The 19007-nt window shown below is 39.1% G+C and overlaps 1 protein-coding gene across 1 annotated transcript in view; it reads right to left on the bottom strand.

Annotated features, from left to right (window-relative positions):
- LOC150076904 (E3 ubiquitin-protein ligase RNF217-like) overlaps nucleotides 1–19007 on the bottom strand; it is a 100645-nt gene that overhangs the window by 11027 nt on the left and 70611 nt on the right. The gene's annotated exons all lie outside the window — the stretch shown is intronic.

The following is a 19007-nucleotide window of genomic DNA, read 5'->3' as shown; positions in this document are numbered from 1 at the left end:
CAAAACTTGTAGATATAATAGATTAACAATTTAGTAAATTAATAAGAGGAGTTTACCTCAATATAGTACGTGGAACACTTCCGTATGATACCCTCCAGAAATTAAAACGGAAAAAACGAAAAAATCGACAACTTACCGGTACATTAAAGTAAAATATAAATAATTAAATAATTTAAGTAAAATATAAATAATTAAATAATCAATTTAACACAATTCAAAATCAATTCAAAACAATTAAAATTCAAATTAACGCAATTAAAAGAATCTAACGAAAATATTCAAAACGATTTTCCTTCCTGAAGCTGACAATGCTTTTCGACCGACTGTCGTGATCACAGGAATGAAAATTACCGAATCAGGCTAAACCTGCAACTTAAATAGTGATTATATGTCTTCGCGCATGCGCGTAAAGGTCCACGCATCGGAGATCAAATATGGCCGCCGAACATTAACAGAATTCTCGTGTAATTTAATTTCAACGGTTTCTGCAATTAATAGTCGCGTATAATTACGTTGAACGTTAAGTATTTTGGCCTCGTTAAATAAAAAAGTATGTTTTTCGTTAATGGCATGAAAGGCTAATTCTGACGCTGCTGAACGAGAAGCACGAACTGAGGCTTCGTGTTGATTTACACGAATATTAAGAGAAAACCGCGTCGAACCCTGGTAAGACGAGTCGCAATCACCGCAAGAAATGTTGTATGCTAGATCATTAATTTGTGTTGCGAACGCGGAAAGAACCGAGCGATTGTTCAGTATAGTGTGTAACTTCCGTATAGGCCTAGCTAATACAAATATTAACTAGCAGATTCTTGAACAGGGGTTATCCCATTAACACAATAAATCGAATTAGGGTACAAGCTAAGGATAGGATAAAAAATACTACACCAATCAACAATAGTAATATCAAAAAATACTTTATTTCTGTCCCATATGTTGAACAGTGGCACAAACAACTTAACAGATTCTTTAAAGATACCGAATTTAAAATTATAGCTAGGCCTATACGGAAGTTACACACTATACTGAACAATCGCTCGGTTCTTTCCGCGTTCGCAACACAAATTAATGATCTAGCATACAACATTTCTTGCGGTGATTGCGACTCGTCTTACCAGGGTTCGACGCGGTTTTCTCTTAATATTCGTGTAAATCAACACGAAGCCTCAGTTCGTGCTTCTCGTTCAGCAGCGTCAGAATTAGCCTTTCATGCCATTAACGAAAAACATACTTTTTTATTTAACGAGGCCAAAATACTTAACGTTCAACGTAATTATACGCGACTATTAATTGCAGAAACCGTTGAAATTAAATTACACGAGAATTCTGTTAATGTTCGGCGGCCATATTTGATCTCCGATGCGTGGACCTTTACGCGCATGCGCGAAGACATATAATCACTATTTAAGTTGCAGGTTTAGCCTGATTCGGTAATTTTCATTCCTGTGATCACGACAGTCGGTCGAAAAGCATTGTCAGCTTCAGGAAGGAAAATCGTTTTGAATATTTTCGTTAGATTCTTTTAATTGCGTTAATTTGAATTTTAATTGTTTTGAATTGATTTTGAATTGTGTTAAATTGATTATTTAATTATTTATATTTTACTTAAATTATTTAATTATTTATATTTTACTTTAATGTACCGGTAAGATGTCGATTTTTTCGTTTTTTCCGTTTTAATTTCTGGAGGGTATCATACGGAAGTGTTCCACGTACTATATTGAGGTAAACTCCTCTTATTAATTTACTAATATTATTATCAACGTAGAACATATTGAGTATTACAGCTCTGATTCATACTATCTAAATAATAGATTAACAAAACTTGTAGGCAGAGGTAAAAGTGATTCTTTTATTGCTTCTATATACTGCTTCTATTGCAATATGCAACAGCCCAGAAAGCAAGGTACTGGAGATTTCAAGGCTAGCTGTGGATTATCATGGAACAAGGAAATACATGGGCTTTGTTAAGGTAACTAAGAGTAAGAACAGGTGCATGTATACCAGTACTAGTATTATAGTAAATAAATTTGTTGAATTTGAAGTTCTGGTCAAATCACCAAATGCAGATATTGTGGGGATATCAGGGATGTGGTGTCACTCAATAAAATGGAGGCAAAATTTGAATATGGAGAATACAATAAGTACAGAATGGACAGACAGGATAGAAGGTGACAGGGGTTATGCTCTTAGCTAAGAAGCACATAAAATCTAAGGCGGTGAACTCCTCTGACCGTGTGGTCATCCTGGAGTATAAACAGAAACTTTTATGTTATATGCCTAATGACTGTGATGAGTACAACGAACAGCTATATACAGAGAAAGAGGTCAGTAAATCAGAATGTCTTATAATGGAATTTTAACTTTCCAGATATTGACTGGAATTTGTGGGTCAGTCACTCACACGCTAACAAGACCTGTCGATTTATTGGATGACTGTTTTATACAGCAGTATGTTAAAGGGGCAACAAGAGAGAGCAATACTTTTCATCTAATTATCAGCAGTGATTATTCATGCATTAAGAATCTGCAGATAAAGGAACCTCTAAATGGCAGTGATTACAGTGTACTGATGTGGGATTTATTTAAAGATGTAACTACCATCAAGGGTATAGGGAAGGGTTTTTTCTTTCATAAAGGAGACTATAGTTATCTCAGACAGTTTTTAAATTCTATGCAGTGTGACCAACTAATGATGTTACCAACAACAAATTCTAAATGAGAAGCATTCAAGGAAATAATCAGAAGCTACTAGGCTTTTCATACCCACTAAGAAATACTGTTCAAGGCTTAGACCTAAATGTATGTCAGATAAACTAATGAGATGTGGCAGAGTATACCAATGCATGGGATGCATATAATCTATCAGGTGATACAAAAGCCTATGGTAGATATAAACTAGTATGCAATCAAGTTAGACAAAGGAGGCTAGACAAGCCAAGGCAGATGAGAAATAATGAGAAATCATTGGCAAAGATGCAAGGAAAAACAGCAAAGGGTGCTTTACACTAGAAGGAAGAGGATGAATCACATTGGTCCACTTGATATCGATAGTTTAACTGCTGATGATCATGCTCAGGTTGTTAACAAACTGAATACATATTTTGCATCTGCATTATACATGAAGAATTCTTTAGGGAAGTGGATGCTAGAAGTTTATCAGACATCTAACAGGATGCTAAATGATTTTGGAATAGCAGAGGAAAGTGGAAGAGAAATGTTGAAACATAAGAAAGGCACATGGGGTGGATGGGATATATCCAATTATATTAAGGGAAAAAGCAAAGGAAGTAAGCAAACCCTTAGTCATAATTATAATTATTAGAGTATCTTTGGAGTCAGGGGAGGTCCCTGTGCACTGGAAAAGTGCAAATGTATCCCTAATTCACAAATATGGATAAAAAGGTGACATGAGTATTTACAGACTTGTTAGCTTAACTTGTGTTCCGGGGAAAATAAAGAAGTAATGCAGGACCATCTAGAGAATCATAAGAGGAGTGTAGTTATACTTCAGTTACAGCATGCCTTCGTTAAGGAGGAGATTTTGTCTGACCAATTTAATTGGATACTATGATGTAGTAACAAAGGAACTGGATGCAAAAAATAATTTTGATATCATGTGTTGGATTTCAGGAAAGCTTTTGATACTGTTGTACATAAAAGAATGCTGTGCACATTGGAGCATTGTGGCATTAAGGGAAAGTCACTGTTATGGATAAAGGAACAGTTGAGTGGGAGAAGACAAACAGTGGTTATCAGTGGACACTTCCTTGTGGACTAATGTTATCAGTGGAGTCAGACAGGGTTCGGTGCTGGACCCATTGTTGTTTTTTGTGTTTATTAACAATGTCGAAGATATTAATAAATTTTTCTCCCGGAAACTTGGGTTTTTCATCCAGCAAACAGAAAATCAATCACAGAACACTCGCAATTTACAGACAATATATATGGATCAATATGGCTTTAATCACTGATGCTCCTAAAACCCAACAACAACAACTGCTGTTAAATGTATTTAGCAGGCACATGAGCTTCAACCACGGTCTATTCAAACGTTTTCACTTGACCAATGTTTTGCCTATCATTGAGAGTGATAATATTGGTTGAAGCTTTGCATCAGGATATCTATATCCAGCTACATTGCAGGCATCTTAAGCCCTAGGTGAGTTTCTCATCTGGTCAATTCTTTCTCATTCTTGATTTCTACTGAATTTGAAAATCCAAACTCAAAATTGCAGATTGTGAGAATGAGAGCAAATGTTCAGTGGCTCTAGTTAGGTATGGTGTGTAAGTGCCAAATAACTAAGCTATAAGCAGGGCTGTGCAAAAGGGGGGGATGAACATTGCATGCATCATACCCAGAGCCCTAACATTGACTGGTGTTCCAAAACATTTTTCAAATTATTATAATGTAGTTATAACAAAAGAGGGCTCAAAAAAACCAGTCATGCACCCAGGTCCCCAGGTACCACTGCACAGTCCTGGCAATAAGGTGCCAATATATTGTGCCTGTAATTACATAAATTTTTCAGATAGTTTGCTGCTTACTGGATAAGAAATTTGAATTTTCAGGATAAAAACCATTCAATCCCCACCTGAGATTGACTAACTCAGCCACATTTTGAAGAAAATCCCTACAAAGATTCTTCACACCATTAATGGGATTCAAAATCCAGCATTTACCACTAGTATGGGAGGACAGTATTATAACCATTTTGTTATTTCAAGGGTGTGTGTGTGTGTTGCAGTAAAATCTATATTAAGAATCAGTGTCTTCTTTTTAATTCAATTATTTTTGCTTTTTCTTTTTAAAAATCTTATGTTGTAGCATTTTATTACATTACTCAGTAAAATGTAAAAAGTGGTAAATGTATGTAGTATTCCTTTATGTAAGATGGTCACAAAACCTACAGGCATAGATGATGATGGCATTGCTCTCATTGATGCTATACATTGAGTGCCCACTTTATTAGTACACCTACCTGATAGTGAGCAGGTTTCCCTTAAGCCCTCATAACATCCTAGATTCATTGTGGCAAGGACTCATCAAGGTGTCAATAGCATGTCAGAAGGGTGCTAGTCCATATTGATTCAATTGCTTCCCACAGTTCTTGCAAATCAGATGGTTGTGGATTTCTACTCCAAAGAGCTTTTTCCAACACATCCTACAAGTGCTCAGTTAGATTAGTGATCATACCTGGTAAGGCCACTGCAGTAGGCTGAATTCACTCTCATGTTCCTGAAGCTAGTTATGTACAATGCTAGCTTTGTGATGGTGCATTATCTTCTTGCAGATGGATACATTGTAGCCAGAAAGGGATGTACCTAGGAAAAGACCTGGGTTTGAGTCCCGTTGATGATGATAGGAATTTTTATGGGACGTTTTTCACAATGTGGCTGAGTTAGTCAATCTCAGGCGAGGGTAGCATGGTTTTTTTGTCCCGCAATCAGAAAATTGACCACAGAACACACGCAATTTACAGTATATACTGAGCAATATGTACTGAGACAGTATATACTGAGCAATATGGCCTTGGTCGTTAATGCCCCTAAAACCCAATAACAACAATGATGCACCTATCCAGAAGCAATTTCCAAATAACCCGTGCCAACCAAAATTTGCTCCACTGTTGTGCAACCTGAAGTGGAGGAGTTCCCCCCCCCCACATCATTACAGTACCACTAAGATGTACTGTTCACACCTGAAAAGATAGGCCCATAGACTAGTGCAGTTTTTGTCCTATTCTAGTCCCCCTGTCTGCTCGAAATAGTAAAAATTCCTATCATCATCAACGGGACTCAAACCCAGGTCTTTTCCTAGGTACATCCCTTTCCTAGGTACATCCATTTCATGAGGATTTGTGACACCAGGTAATGTTTTTTCTGTCCTCCACTGCAACCTTATCTTCTTGATTTTTACTGACAGGGATGGAACTAGTTGAAAATGGTAGGTATTCTTCCAACTTACTTGAGAAGAATTTCAACTAAGGGTCATCCCTGATTAAAAAAAAAATTAGATTTTATGAAACAATTTTTTTTTTTTTTTTGGAGGACACACAGATAATCGTAAACAATTTAACAAGGGGCTCATGTGATTCCCACCAAGCCCCCTCCAGTATCTACTTAGTGGAATCAGTTTTGGTTGTGTGCTGTGGTACTCCATCACTGACAAAGTACAATTAGTTATGCATTCTGAAATGCCTCTTGGTTACCATTGTTGTAGTGGGTTGTTAATTGGCTGCCTATAGCCTTTCTATTATGCCTCATAAGTCTTGTCAGTGTCTGTTGGCCTCTTGCATCAATGAGCTGTTTCTGACTACCACAGGACTGCCATTGGCTGGTTGTTTAGTTATTGAACCCATCGTAATTCAACTGAAATGTAGTCATGTGTGAAACCCCATCAGGGTTGTAGTTTCTGAGATACTCATATTGGCACATCAGATGCCAACTACCATGTGACATTCAAAATTATTTAAATGGTTTGCTTTGCCCATTCTCACACTGAATTGCACACATACAGCATCCTTACATACATGTCCACCTGCTTCATATTGCATGGTACAAAAACGTGATACTGTTACTGAAGGAGTGTGTGTGTGTGTGTGTGTATATACTGTGTCGGGGTGGTACCTAGGCATGTGCCCATCTCCACCTAAAACATTTTAACAGAAAAACTGTAAAGTGGGCCTGAATTATAGCTAAGAAATAGAATATTCAAAAGAAGAAAATTTTGAGATGGATTCAATTTTGAACAATGATCTAAAACTAATAACTGAATTTTGTATAGGAAAGGTTAAAATTGTATTAAAGAAGTGTTTGTGTGTATAGTGTGTTGTTAATGTCAGGTCACTTTGCCATCAGGAAGCAGCTGTCATCCACAGCTGCTAAGTGATGCCCGTCCCCGGCACGTGGAGCCGGACCTGCTCTACTATTATGATCTTTAGTGCCAAAGCACAATCCTGCACCCGACAGAAAAAGTGCAATACTGTCGGGTGCCAACATTCCTGGTCTCAGGTTGCCCAAACCCAAGAGCCAAGAAGGGGAAAAAAAAAAACCCACCGTAGTGGTACATGTTGAGGAACCACAGATCAGACATATAGCTTCCTGATCTGAAGCTCCCAACCCAGATGCATTTATGCATTATTCAAATATGCTGCCAGCTCAACCTCCGACAAATTTCTTATGATCGTCCTTCTGGTGAACACAGCAGATGCGAACCTCTGCAAGGCCTGGAAACTGGAAGCGTCATTCAAAAGCACCTGCACATTATCCTCAGTGATGTTAGTAAGTTCATTGAAAAGTCGGCTCCGCACAGATCCATACAAAGGACAAAGAAATAAAACATGTGTCCAAGATTCCGCCTCGCCGCAGGAACACCACGGATCAGGCTCCAATCCTCGAGAATGTAGTTTTTCACGAAAGGACCCGTGTCCTGTCAATATATAGTTGGTATACATCGAAGGATGAAACCATGACGACACTGTTTTTGACATTGCAAAATCTGCTGATGGGATTAACTTCCTCGTTACCTGTCCTACCTCAGAAGAGCCCCACCGATTCCTCCAAACTTCAACTAATGAAATCCAGATTCTAAGTTTTTCTTCTTTGACGTTGTTAGTAAGGTCAACGGAAATGTCCAAACACTCAGTCGAAATTCCCCTCCTCAGTGCGTACAGCATTCCCCGATACATAATATATAAATCCAATGGAATGGTTCCTGCAATGACCTGCAACGCCGCTGTTGACACAGTTCTTGGAGCATGTAAAAAAGCCAATAACATTGATCTCTGCAGTGACATGAGTTTGCTTCTGATTCGGACCTTATTTACTGCACCCATCCACACTCCTGCCGCGTAAGCCACTATTGGCAGAAAGACAGTTCTGTAATATAATATCATAGTTCTTTTGTTAAGCCCCCATTCCTTCCTAGAAATCCGAATCACTGCAGAGGTGAATTTCTTGATTTTTTCATTTAGGTGCGACACATGCAAATGAAAACCCATCCTGTCATCCAAAATCACTCCTAGATATTTTGTATTAGAAACTAGAGGAATTTGTTTTCCCTTTAATAGCACTCTGGGCGGACGGTTGTAGTCAAAGTGATTTTTGAACACCATAAAGTTGGTTTTTTTGGGTGAAATTTTCAACTTGTTTAAGGTGGCCCACGCGGACAAGTCATCCAAAATGTTCTGTATTTTTTGCTCCAGTATTGTTCTGGACCTTCCAGAAACTCCCACAACTAAGTCGTCCGCATACGCCACCTGTAGACCTCCAGAAGCTTGAGATCCGTTCAGCCACTGATCCAGAACAGCGTTCCAAAATATTGGTCCCAACACCGACCCCTGTGGGCATCCTCGATTAATACATTTGTGATACATCAAATGCCTCGCACAAACCTTCACCATTCTATCACTAAAATATGAACGAACCACTCCATATATATTTCTGTCGCATCCAGACAATCTCAGGGATCTCAACACGCTCTCCCACCACACGGAGTCAAAAGCACCCTCAAAGTCTACAAACACTGCTAAAACATACTTTTCAGGAGAGGATTTTATATAATTGATCGAAGTCAAAATGGCATCTTCAGTTGAGTGACCCTTCTTAAACCCGAACTGATCGTCTGATATAGCGTGATTTACTGTTAGCACATCAATGATCCTAGGGAGCAACAACCGTTCAAACAACTTTCCTAAATTTGCCAAAAGAGAAATTGGCCTATATGCCCTAGGTTCCCTCTTGGGTTTGCCAGGCTTGTGAAGGATCTTAAGAAGGGCAATCTTCCAAGATCTAGGAAACTTCATCTCCAAGAAACACTTGTTGTACATATTTAACAAAATCTGAGGACAAATGTCATAAAATTTTAATAAAACCTTATTTTCAATCAAATCCAATCCCGGGCACTTTTTAACATTCAGTTTAGTAATAGCTGCTCCCAGGTCCAACATGGAAAAAAGGCTGATCTCTGATGAACCCTCATACTTAATATTCTCCAAGCGTATTTTTGACTGTTCAGCCGTATCCTGCCCTGGTACATCCTCAGGAAAGAGCTCCCCAACTATTTTTCCAACGCTCCATTTCATGAAAATGGTAGGTGTACCTAATAAAGTAGTCATTCAATGTATGTGTACATTATTATTATTGTTATTATTATTAGCCATATGATGCAAGGAAGCCTGAGGCTTATGCTGCACCAGCCAAAAAAAAAAAAAAAAAAATTCCGAGTTACCCTGAGAGAGAGAGAGAGAGAGAGAGAGAGAGAGAGAGAGAGAGAGAGACAGAGAGAGAGAGAGAGAGAGAGAGAGAGAGAGAGAGAGAAAATAGAAAGGAATCACCAAGAAAGAGAAGAATGATGATATCCAGCTCAGGACCCTGGGTTTAACAAGCCCATACTCACTAGATGTGAGCCCACATGGGAGGTTTCGATTAAGTTGCCAATCCATTCCTTGTTGTCTAAACACATTCCGAACACATAAAAGTGTTCGGAATTTGCATTTTTTTTTAGCATGAAAATAATAAAACGGTAACATGAAAACAGAAACTTCCTTTTACATTTAACCAGATATGGAAAGTGTAATGCACTAATTTTCTCGAATCACTCAGTGCGGCCCACGAAACAAATCCGACTTTGAATATGGCCCCTGTAAGGAAAAAGGTTGGACAACACACTCTTACACAAAAGCTGATTCATTTCATTAAATAAAATTGCATCAATACTAACATATCAGTTCCACTCTGGAATTCTATTCCCGAGACAAGTTCCTGTACTGTTCTGTTGTTGAGTGTAGGGCACATGTCACATAATTGTACACAGTCAAAGAAAAAAAAACAAGATACTTAATGTATGTATCGCATTACATTTATGTAACATTAGCAAATAGTAATAATTCATGGTTTACAAAAAAAGACTTTTATGTATGAACCAAAAACATTTTTTGCATTGCATTGGCCACATTACCTATTCATTCCTCCAACAAGTGCATGTTAGCAAACAACATACAGTGCTTTTGCTACAATATGCAGTATATGAAGAATAGCCTACCCTTATATATACGACAAAAAAATAATAATTGTCATGTTTCTATTGGTTCGATTTTAGTGAAATTTGGGAAAGTACAAATAAAATTCCAAGAAATTCCATCCAGTGGGAATGGAATTATCACATGCGGACAGACAAAGAATTAATTGCCGCATTTCTGTTCTTCTGATTTTAATGAAATTTGGACTGCTAAACAAATTTTTCTAAACGAGTTAAATAGAAAATGATATGAAAATCAATTCATTAGGAGTGGAACCCTCATGGGTAGCACAGTTAGTAGGATTGCCATCCTCTTCACACAAGATGGAAAAGACCTGAGTTCGAGTCCCATTGATGATGTGAGGAATTTTTATGGGCTTTTTTCACAACGTGGCTGAGTTACTCAGTCTTAGGGGAAGGCAGCATGGTTTTTCTCCTGGAAACTTGGGTTTTTCTTCCAGCAAATAGAAAATCAACCTCAGAACACATGAAATTTACAAACTGTACATCATCATCATCCTTTCAAGGATTTAGGCCAGGTGGTCTGTTCCAGTCTCAGTCCATCTTTGATTCCAAGGACACCACCTTTTTGTGATGGAAGGGATTAAGTACCTCAATGAAGCTGCAAGCTATGCTGGTGGTAGCTTAGCTACTGGCAGGGCCTCCCTACCTGGACAGGTCAATGCAGAGAGGTCAGATGAAGTGTGCCCAAGGCAGGTCTGAAGGCCTTAAGATGGCAGCCCCATCATCAGTCTAGGCTGTGTATGGTTGGTAACCAACTCAGCTGAAATAATAATTACTCAACAGTCTCAAGGAAAGAGAAACTAGACAATATACACAGATCAATATGGCCTTAGTCACTGATGCTCCTAAAACCCTATAACAATAGAAGTCACGTTTCATGTGTGCAGATAGATATGGTGAAGACAATAAGAGCATTATGCATACATGCAAAAGGGCCTAAAAAGGTATCGGAGAATTGCAAAGTCTCATATATTTATTTATTATTATTTTTAACAAGGATCGTGAACAAGAGAGCGGTGTGCATGTGCTAGTTACTGAGTGAGAGCCATTTTCGGAAGCTGCCAAGTAGATTTTTTTATTACTTAAAATTATTGTATTTTGTTATCCTTTTGTTTCGAATTAGTAGTGTAGTTATTATTTGTATTTATCCGATAAAGTAAGTAAAATTATTTCTTACTTGGTCATGGAAATTCTTCAAAAACTAGAATTCAAGTAGGGGAAAATTCTGCTGCCATTGTTTATTAGTCAGTGTTCATAGGAGTATAATTGATAGAAGTGTATCTTAAGGTGCATCCACTTATATACACTGAAAGGACCCAATTCATGGGATACCTGGTTCCTGAGCAATGCTACACTGTCATTCCTCTGGCTAGTGGATGAACCCACTGCTCGGTAGATATATAGATACACTGCATCACTGTATTGACATAGATGGTAATTCAATGTCAGTATGGATAAATGTTGAGTTAATCGACTTTGAAAGAGGGACGATAGTGAGGGCCCGACACATGGGTCACTATTGAAATTGCAATACAGAAATTGTGCTATCCCCGTTCAACAGTATCACGAGTGTATCGGGAATATGCCATTTCCAGAATAACATCTCATTGTAGACAGAACTGTGGGTAGAGAAAGGTGGTGGATGAATCTGACCATCAACTTCTGTCTTGCATTGTTTCAGCCAACCGGAGAGCGACAGTAACGCAAATCACCGCTGACTTCAACAAGGGAGGTACCAGAAATGTCTCCACCAAGACCATCAGGCAATAATTAGCTGAAATGGCTTATGGAGCCACCGACCCACCAGAGTCCCATAGCTAACACCACGACACAGGATTCTACACCTCAACTGGGAAAAAGAACATTGGCACTGGACCTTGGATGATTGGAGACAGGTCTCCTGGCCCAACGAGTCCCTTTTCCAGTTATTTTGAGTGGATGGGTGGGTGTGTATCTGGCAGAACAGCACAAAGCTATGTACCCATCATGTCAACAAGGAACTGTTCAGGCAGGTGGATGGTCGGTAATGGTCTGGAGCGTGTTGAACTGGCATACATTGTGGCCTCTGGTACATCTAGGCGCATCTCTCAATGGTTCAGGTTACGTGTCCATGCATGCAGACCATCTGCATCCTGTCATGGTTATCGTGCACTCACAGGGCAAAGGATTCTTCCAGCGGAGAATGTGCCTCCCAACAGAGTTATGGTGACTAAAACATGGTTCGAAGAGCATTCTGCCGATTTTACCACCATGGAATGGCCTCCTCGTTCACCAGACATGAACCCTGTGGAGCATCTTTGGGATGCTGTGGAAAGGTCTGTTCAAAATTTGGATCTTCCACCCAGGAATGCGACGGAATTATGGACACTGGTGCAGCATTCATGGATGGAAATACCTGTGGAACGGTTTCGTGGACTCAATGCCGGGCGCCTCCGTGGGCAAGAGCAGCAGTGCATAGCACACACTTCTTGATTAGACCGGGGTTCAAGCCCATGACCACCAAATACGGAGGATGCGAAAAGGTCAAGGAATGACCATCGCATATCCCTGGAGAAATATGTCCTTAGTTGCTAATGCTCCTAAAAACCAAATAACAAACAAACAAAAACAAAGACTCAATGCCGTACCGTGTGACCCCATATCTGGGAAAAAGGTGGGCCTACCCGTTACTATGTAGATATCCAATGATTTTTGCCCACTCAGTGTATATATAATAAAAGAAAAGAAATTTAATTCAAGTAAATAAATTTTTTGTTTATACACTGGGATGACAACATGGCCAGAGGAGCCACAAAATCAAAAGAATGCAAGAAACCACCGTATTTAGCTGTCACGGGTTAGAACCCTAGTCACTCAAAGCAAGTGCACTTATCTACCCTTATGATTCACCACTTGTTGAAATGTTCATTCTGTAAGATGCCAATACCTCTGAGAAGAAAGGAAAGGAAAGTGAACCTGTACATTTCAACTTAGTGCTTTGGCTGAATTTGTTTACTTTTATTCACCAACACTCTTCTTTAGCAGCTCAGCGCTTACAGTAGGATATTGGCACACATCCTACTTAATACACTTATTTAATTTATAGATTTCCACATATAGAGGTACCGTTACTGATTATCATTAGCGTTATTGTTATATATTAATATAAAATAAGAATATGCCATAGGTAATGCTTTGCAACCACCGATGTTCGCTATACTGATTTTCTTCCTTTTTTTTTTGATAAATTTTTAGTTGTCCAAGCCCTACCCAAGCACCATGTGTCAGAAAAACTATAAATATGCATATAGGCCTTTGAAGAAACAGTAGTACGATTGTGAACGCAAGATGCTACGATCGACGGGATTAATAGACTTCCAGAGCAGAATGATATCAAGGGTACCACATTTCAATGGCGCCGAATATATCTAGCTCGATAATTGGCGATGTGATCTGCAAATAGAAACAGACCGTTGCTGAAAGAAACAATCAAGAACTGACTTCGAAAAACTTGAAGCCGATAGCATGTGACAACATCCTTGCAAAGAATCATCCATTCAGAATGCAAGTCGACATTGTTGCAGCACAGGCTCTCATTGAGACGATTGGGATATATGTCAACACCAGTACCATGCATAGGATGCTGCATGATATGTGTTACCGCGGTCGTACAGCCATCCACAAAACGCCAATAACCCTGACTAATGTCAGACGTATAGCATCACGTAAAGCCCACCGTTTTGGATCGTACAGCAATGGAAAGCTGTTCTTTGGAGGGATGAAACACAGTACATAGTCTACTAGTCTGACGGTCGTGCCTTAAGAAAGTTCGGTGAAAGCAGCGTGATGGTCTGAGGCTGTTTATGCTTAAGCCTGGGACCATTAGTTATTTTGGACAAAACCACAAAGCTTGAGGTTGTATAGGTGGTCTGCGCAGTAGCACAGTGGTATCATCACTGGCCTCCCACACCGATTGGAAAACGTTTGGGTTTGAATCCCGTCGATGATGCAGGGAACTTTTATGGGTTTTTTTTTCATTCCGTGGCTGAGTTAGTCTGTCTCAGGCGTAGATAGCAAGGTGTTTTCCCCAGAAACGGGATTTTTCGTCCAGAAAAACCGGGCAAATCGACCAGAGAACATACGCAATTTACAGACAAAATACATATATGGGTATATATTAGAAATAATGGGTGGCCCTAACATAATAATTTGATTGGATTTGTCCTCCCACACCGATTGGAAAACGCCCGGTTTCGAATCCCGTCGATGATGAGGGGAACTTTTATGGTTTTTTTTTTTTTCACTCCGTGGCTGAGTTAGTCGGTCTCAGGCGTAGATAGCAAGCGTTTTCCCACAGGAAAAACTGGGGTTTTTCGTCCAGCAAAGCAGGCAAATCGACCAGAGAACACATGCAATTTACAGACACAATACATATGGGTAGTTGAAAGTAGCTTTCTAGGTGACCCTAATATAATAGTTTAGTTTAGTTTTTAGTCTGTCTAGGTGTCCTAGACAATAATGCATTATCCACGTTGTAGATGCATGTTGGGGAAGGCCCACACCTGTATCAGCAAGACAACAAACGGTCCATGTCATACCACTCGCATTATGATGAACTGATTTGTGGATCAAAAAGTTGGACTGGCCAGCCCAGAGCGCTGACTTCAATCCTATACAGAGCCTCTCGGATGAACTGTATTGCCGTGTGCATTGTGAGGAAACATTGCCCAGAAAAAGAACTGAACCAGTAACCGCTTTGAAAGCCGAATGGCAGAAAATATCAAAGGACATTTACAAAAACTCTTGAAGAGTGTTCCACAGAGACTGCCATAAAGACTAAAGGTTTTCGCACACATTAGTTTTCCTGTAAATAAAGGTTAGTTCTGGATATGCAGATGTTCGGATATTAATAGTAAGGCAGTGTATATGCATAAGCACGTACTGTCTTCGCAATGCCCCCTGCATGTAACAACCCAACTGCCAGTGGAGAGATTTTCATAAATTTTATATTTAGTTCTTTTAGAAAGACATTTCATTACAATTGGACAAATAAAAAAATCATGCATTTATTATTATTATTTATTTTATTATTATTATTATTTTATTTATTTTTTTTTTTTGGTGGCTGGTTTTGCCCGTGTTACTCAAAACAGATTTGAACAATAAAAGTTCAAACAGCTTTTATTAATTCGAAACAAAAAAAAAAAAAATTCTAATTGGTAAATGTATGCATCCAGCTTCACCCACCATATGGATGTTCATTAGTACCAGCAGGCAGTGGTGTATTAGGGCCGGAATGACGTTCTGGTACTTTTTCTGTCATGATAGAATATCATTAAATTTATACACCTAATATTATGAAACAATGGCATAATCAAAGGGAGGGAGAAATATGTATTTTATCCATTGCTACTAAAATATATATTAATAGTAATCTTTAAACTTAATAGATTTCTTTAAAAATTTATTTAAAAACAAAAATATAAATTTCGCAATGAAACTTGAACGTTTCTTACTAAAGTACAATGTGTTAGATAAAGAGATCGAACGAATGAGATGTGATGCGTGCAAACGCTGCATTTTGATTCGCCATGAGCTGAACGCTAGAACTGGTTGTTCTATGAACCGTGAGTCTGAAGTCTGATTCATTTACTGTACAATCGATGTGGCGTTATCATATAGTCTTCTAGAGAATGAGCGTTCCGGTACTAGTCTTTTAGCAATACACCTCTTCCAGTAGGCCAACAAAAGTTTTGAGAAGAAGTGCTAAATACAGTAGCAAATGTCATTCAATATCGCAAAGATTTAAGCGAAACCTTGTTTTGAAATATAGACAAAGGCAGAGACAATAGACTGTGACATATAAGGAAACCAAGAATATTTCTTTCTGGCCTTCAGCCAAATGGTTAATCAAAAAAAGATGCAGAGATAAAGTAGGTCACGTTATTACTGCACTATACAAAGTCATCCTTGTTTACATGCACAGCAGAAAAGAGATAAAAGAACAGTGATTTCCTTCATTGCAAGTTGATTTAGTAGTCGCACGCACTAAAAGTTGCACCAAAATCAACAAATTACAGCGTGTAGTTTTCTTTTCAGTCTTTCCCTGAGTGAGGGTAGTTTTCTATTCAGCCTTTCCCTGCGTGAGGGTAGTTTTCTATTCAGCCTTTCCCTGGGTGTGTTATTTCACTAAGGGGGGGAATTACTTCTCGCAACAGTTGGTCTTCACATTTGGAAGGACAATTAAACTGAAAGATAATACTGTATGAATGGTACGTACTCCTAGCGAAGCTATAAATTTTACACTTTGTTCCGCCCCTGTTCTTTAACAACTACAGGCCTAAATAACAGTCCGAGTTTCTTCCAATCCCTCGGGCCCCCTCCGCGATGTGGTACACTTTGTTGTATGGTAGTTTCGTTACTACATACAAAACACATAAATATAATAAAATCTCAATTATGGGAAGATTCAGTTAGCATTAGCATTAGTAGAGGCACAAGATGCAAGGAAGCAAGCTTATACGGCATCAGCCAAAAAAACCCATTCCCATTTCACTGATCCATTCATTCCAAATGTCTAGTTCTGCCTTGAATTTATTTAAGCTATCAACTTCAACAACAACAACAGATGGAAGTTTGTTCCAGCAATCAACTACCCGCTGGCTAAAGGCAACCTTCCGCACATCTATTCTACAACTGTCTTTCCTCAGTTTGAATATATGCCCCCTCAGATCAGTAATCTGAGCAAGAGGAAGAATCCAATCAGCATTTAAGGGGCTCACATCTGGTGAGTATGGGATTGGCACACCCAGGGTCCTAAGCTGGATATCATCATTCTTCTCTTTCTTGGTGATTCCCTTCTACTTCACTCTCTTTCTCTCTCTCTCTCTCTCTCTCTCTCTCTCTCTCTCTCTCTCTCTCTCTCTCTCTCTCTCTCTGGGTAAATTGGATTTTTTTTTTGCTGTGCTGTTTGTTTGTTATTTGGTTTTTAGGAGCATTAGCAACAAAGGCCATATTGCTCCGGGATATGCGGTGGTCATTCCCTGACCTTTCCGCATCCTCCGTATTTGGTGGTGACGGGCTCGAACCTCGGTCTAATCAAGAAGCGTGTGATACGCACTGCTGCTCCTTCCCACCTGGATACGGAGGCGCCTTTTGCTTGTGCAGCAAAAGCTTCGGCTTCCTCGCACCCTATAGCTAATAATGAATGATAAGCCTGCGCAATCCATTCAAGGCCTTATACACCTCAATCAGATCGCCTCGCAGGTGCCTAGTCTCCAGAAGCTGCAGGTTGCAGAACTTAAGCCTTTCTTCGTAAGACCACCCCTTTGTTCCCTTCACCAGTCTTGATGCCCTTTGTACTCGTTCTAGCAACTCTACATACTTCCTAAAATGAGGCTTCCAGACCTGTGCGTGGTACTCAAGGTGTAGACTGACCATTGCCTTATAAAAGGGGATAATCACTTCCTTTTCCGTGCTCGCAAAAATTCCTGTATATCATTGACTAGACCCAATGACCTACTCTGGCAGTCTGTCTGTCTGCACTGTTCAGAAAACTTCATATCTGACTGCACAATAACCCCGAGTTACTGGAGCTTGAAAATTTAAACTTTTTAAAAGTAGTTTTTAGGTTATAATAAGTGATTTTCCATAATTAAACTATGCGTATTTATCGAAAATAGTCTTCTTTCTTTTCTATCATGTAATAGTAATAGTAATAGAGGCATATGATGCAAAAAAGCAAGCGTATGAGCTTATGTAGCATCAGCCAAAAAAAAAAAAAAAAAAGAAAGAAGGGAAAAAAAAAAGAAATAAAAAATAATAAAAAAAATTTCACACAACCATTCCCTCTAAAATTTGTCTAGTTCCTCCTTGAATTTATTAAAGCTATCAACTTCCATAACGACAGATGGAAATTTGTTCCAGCAATTAACCACCCGCTGACTAAAAGCAAATTTCGGCACATCTGTTCTACAACTATCTTTCCTCAATTTGAATTTATGTCCCCTTAAGTTCGTAATCTGAACAAGTGGAAGAATCCCATCAGAATTCAGCATGCTCAACCCATTCAAGGCCTTATACACCTCAATCAGATCACCTCTCAGGTGCCTCCTAGTCTCCAGCCGCTGCAATTTGCAGAACTTAAGCCTCTCTTGGATCCCTCCATTCCCCTCACCAATCTTGTTGCTCTTCTCTGCACGCTTAAAAAAATCTACATCCTTCCTAAAATGAGGCCTCCAGACCTATACGCAGTACTCAAGGAGTGGCCTGACCATTCATTACCTTATACAAAGGGATAATCAGCTCCTTTTCCATACTAGAAAAATTCCTCTATATTAATGACAAAACCCCATGACCTGCTCTTACAGCCTGTCTGCATTGCTCAGAAAACTTCATATCTGACTGCACAATTACTCCGGGGTAATTTTCATTTTCTACCACCCTAGGTGTAGTACCACACAGTTGGTATGTTCCTCTGGGGTTACTTCTACCCATATGCAGTACTTTGCATTTGTCAATGTTCAATTTTAGTTGCCACTTCTCAGCCCATCTGCCCAAATTTTCTAGATCCCGTTGCAGTAGCACACTGCCATTATTGTCATTAGCAACCCTGCCAATCTTTATATCATCTGAAAACTTCGACACTAAGCCTGATATACCTTCATTAATACCATTGATAAATATACTAAACAATAGCGGGCCCAACACCGAACCCTGTGGGACCTCACTAATAACATTAGTCCACGAAGAGCAGCGTCCATTGATTACCACTCTCTGTCTTCTGCCACTCAACCACTCTTTTATACATTGTAGAACTTGCTCTTAATACTATTCTGCTCCAATTTGTACAGTAGTCTTCCATGCGCAACAGTGTCAAAAACTTTCCTGAAATCCAAGTACACTGTATATGATATCAAAATTATTTTTTGCATCCAGTTCCTTTGTAACCACATCATAATATCCAATCAATTTGTTAGACAAG

The sequence above is a fragment of the Mastigoproctus giganteus genome, chromosome 12, assembly GCF_048544385.1.
Source record: "Mastigoproctus giganteus isolate SK-2022 chromosome 12, ASM4854438v1, whole genome shotgun sequence".
Taxonomy (NCBI): Eukaryota; Metazoa; Arthropoda; class Arachnida; order Uropygi; family Thelyphonidae; genus Mastigoproctus; species Mastigoproctus giganteus.
Note: the sequence above shows the minus strand (reverse complement) of the source record. Positions and strands in the feature narration are given on the sequence as shown.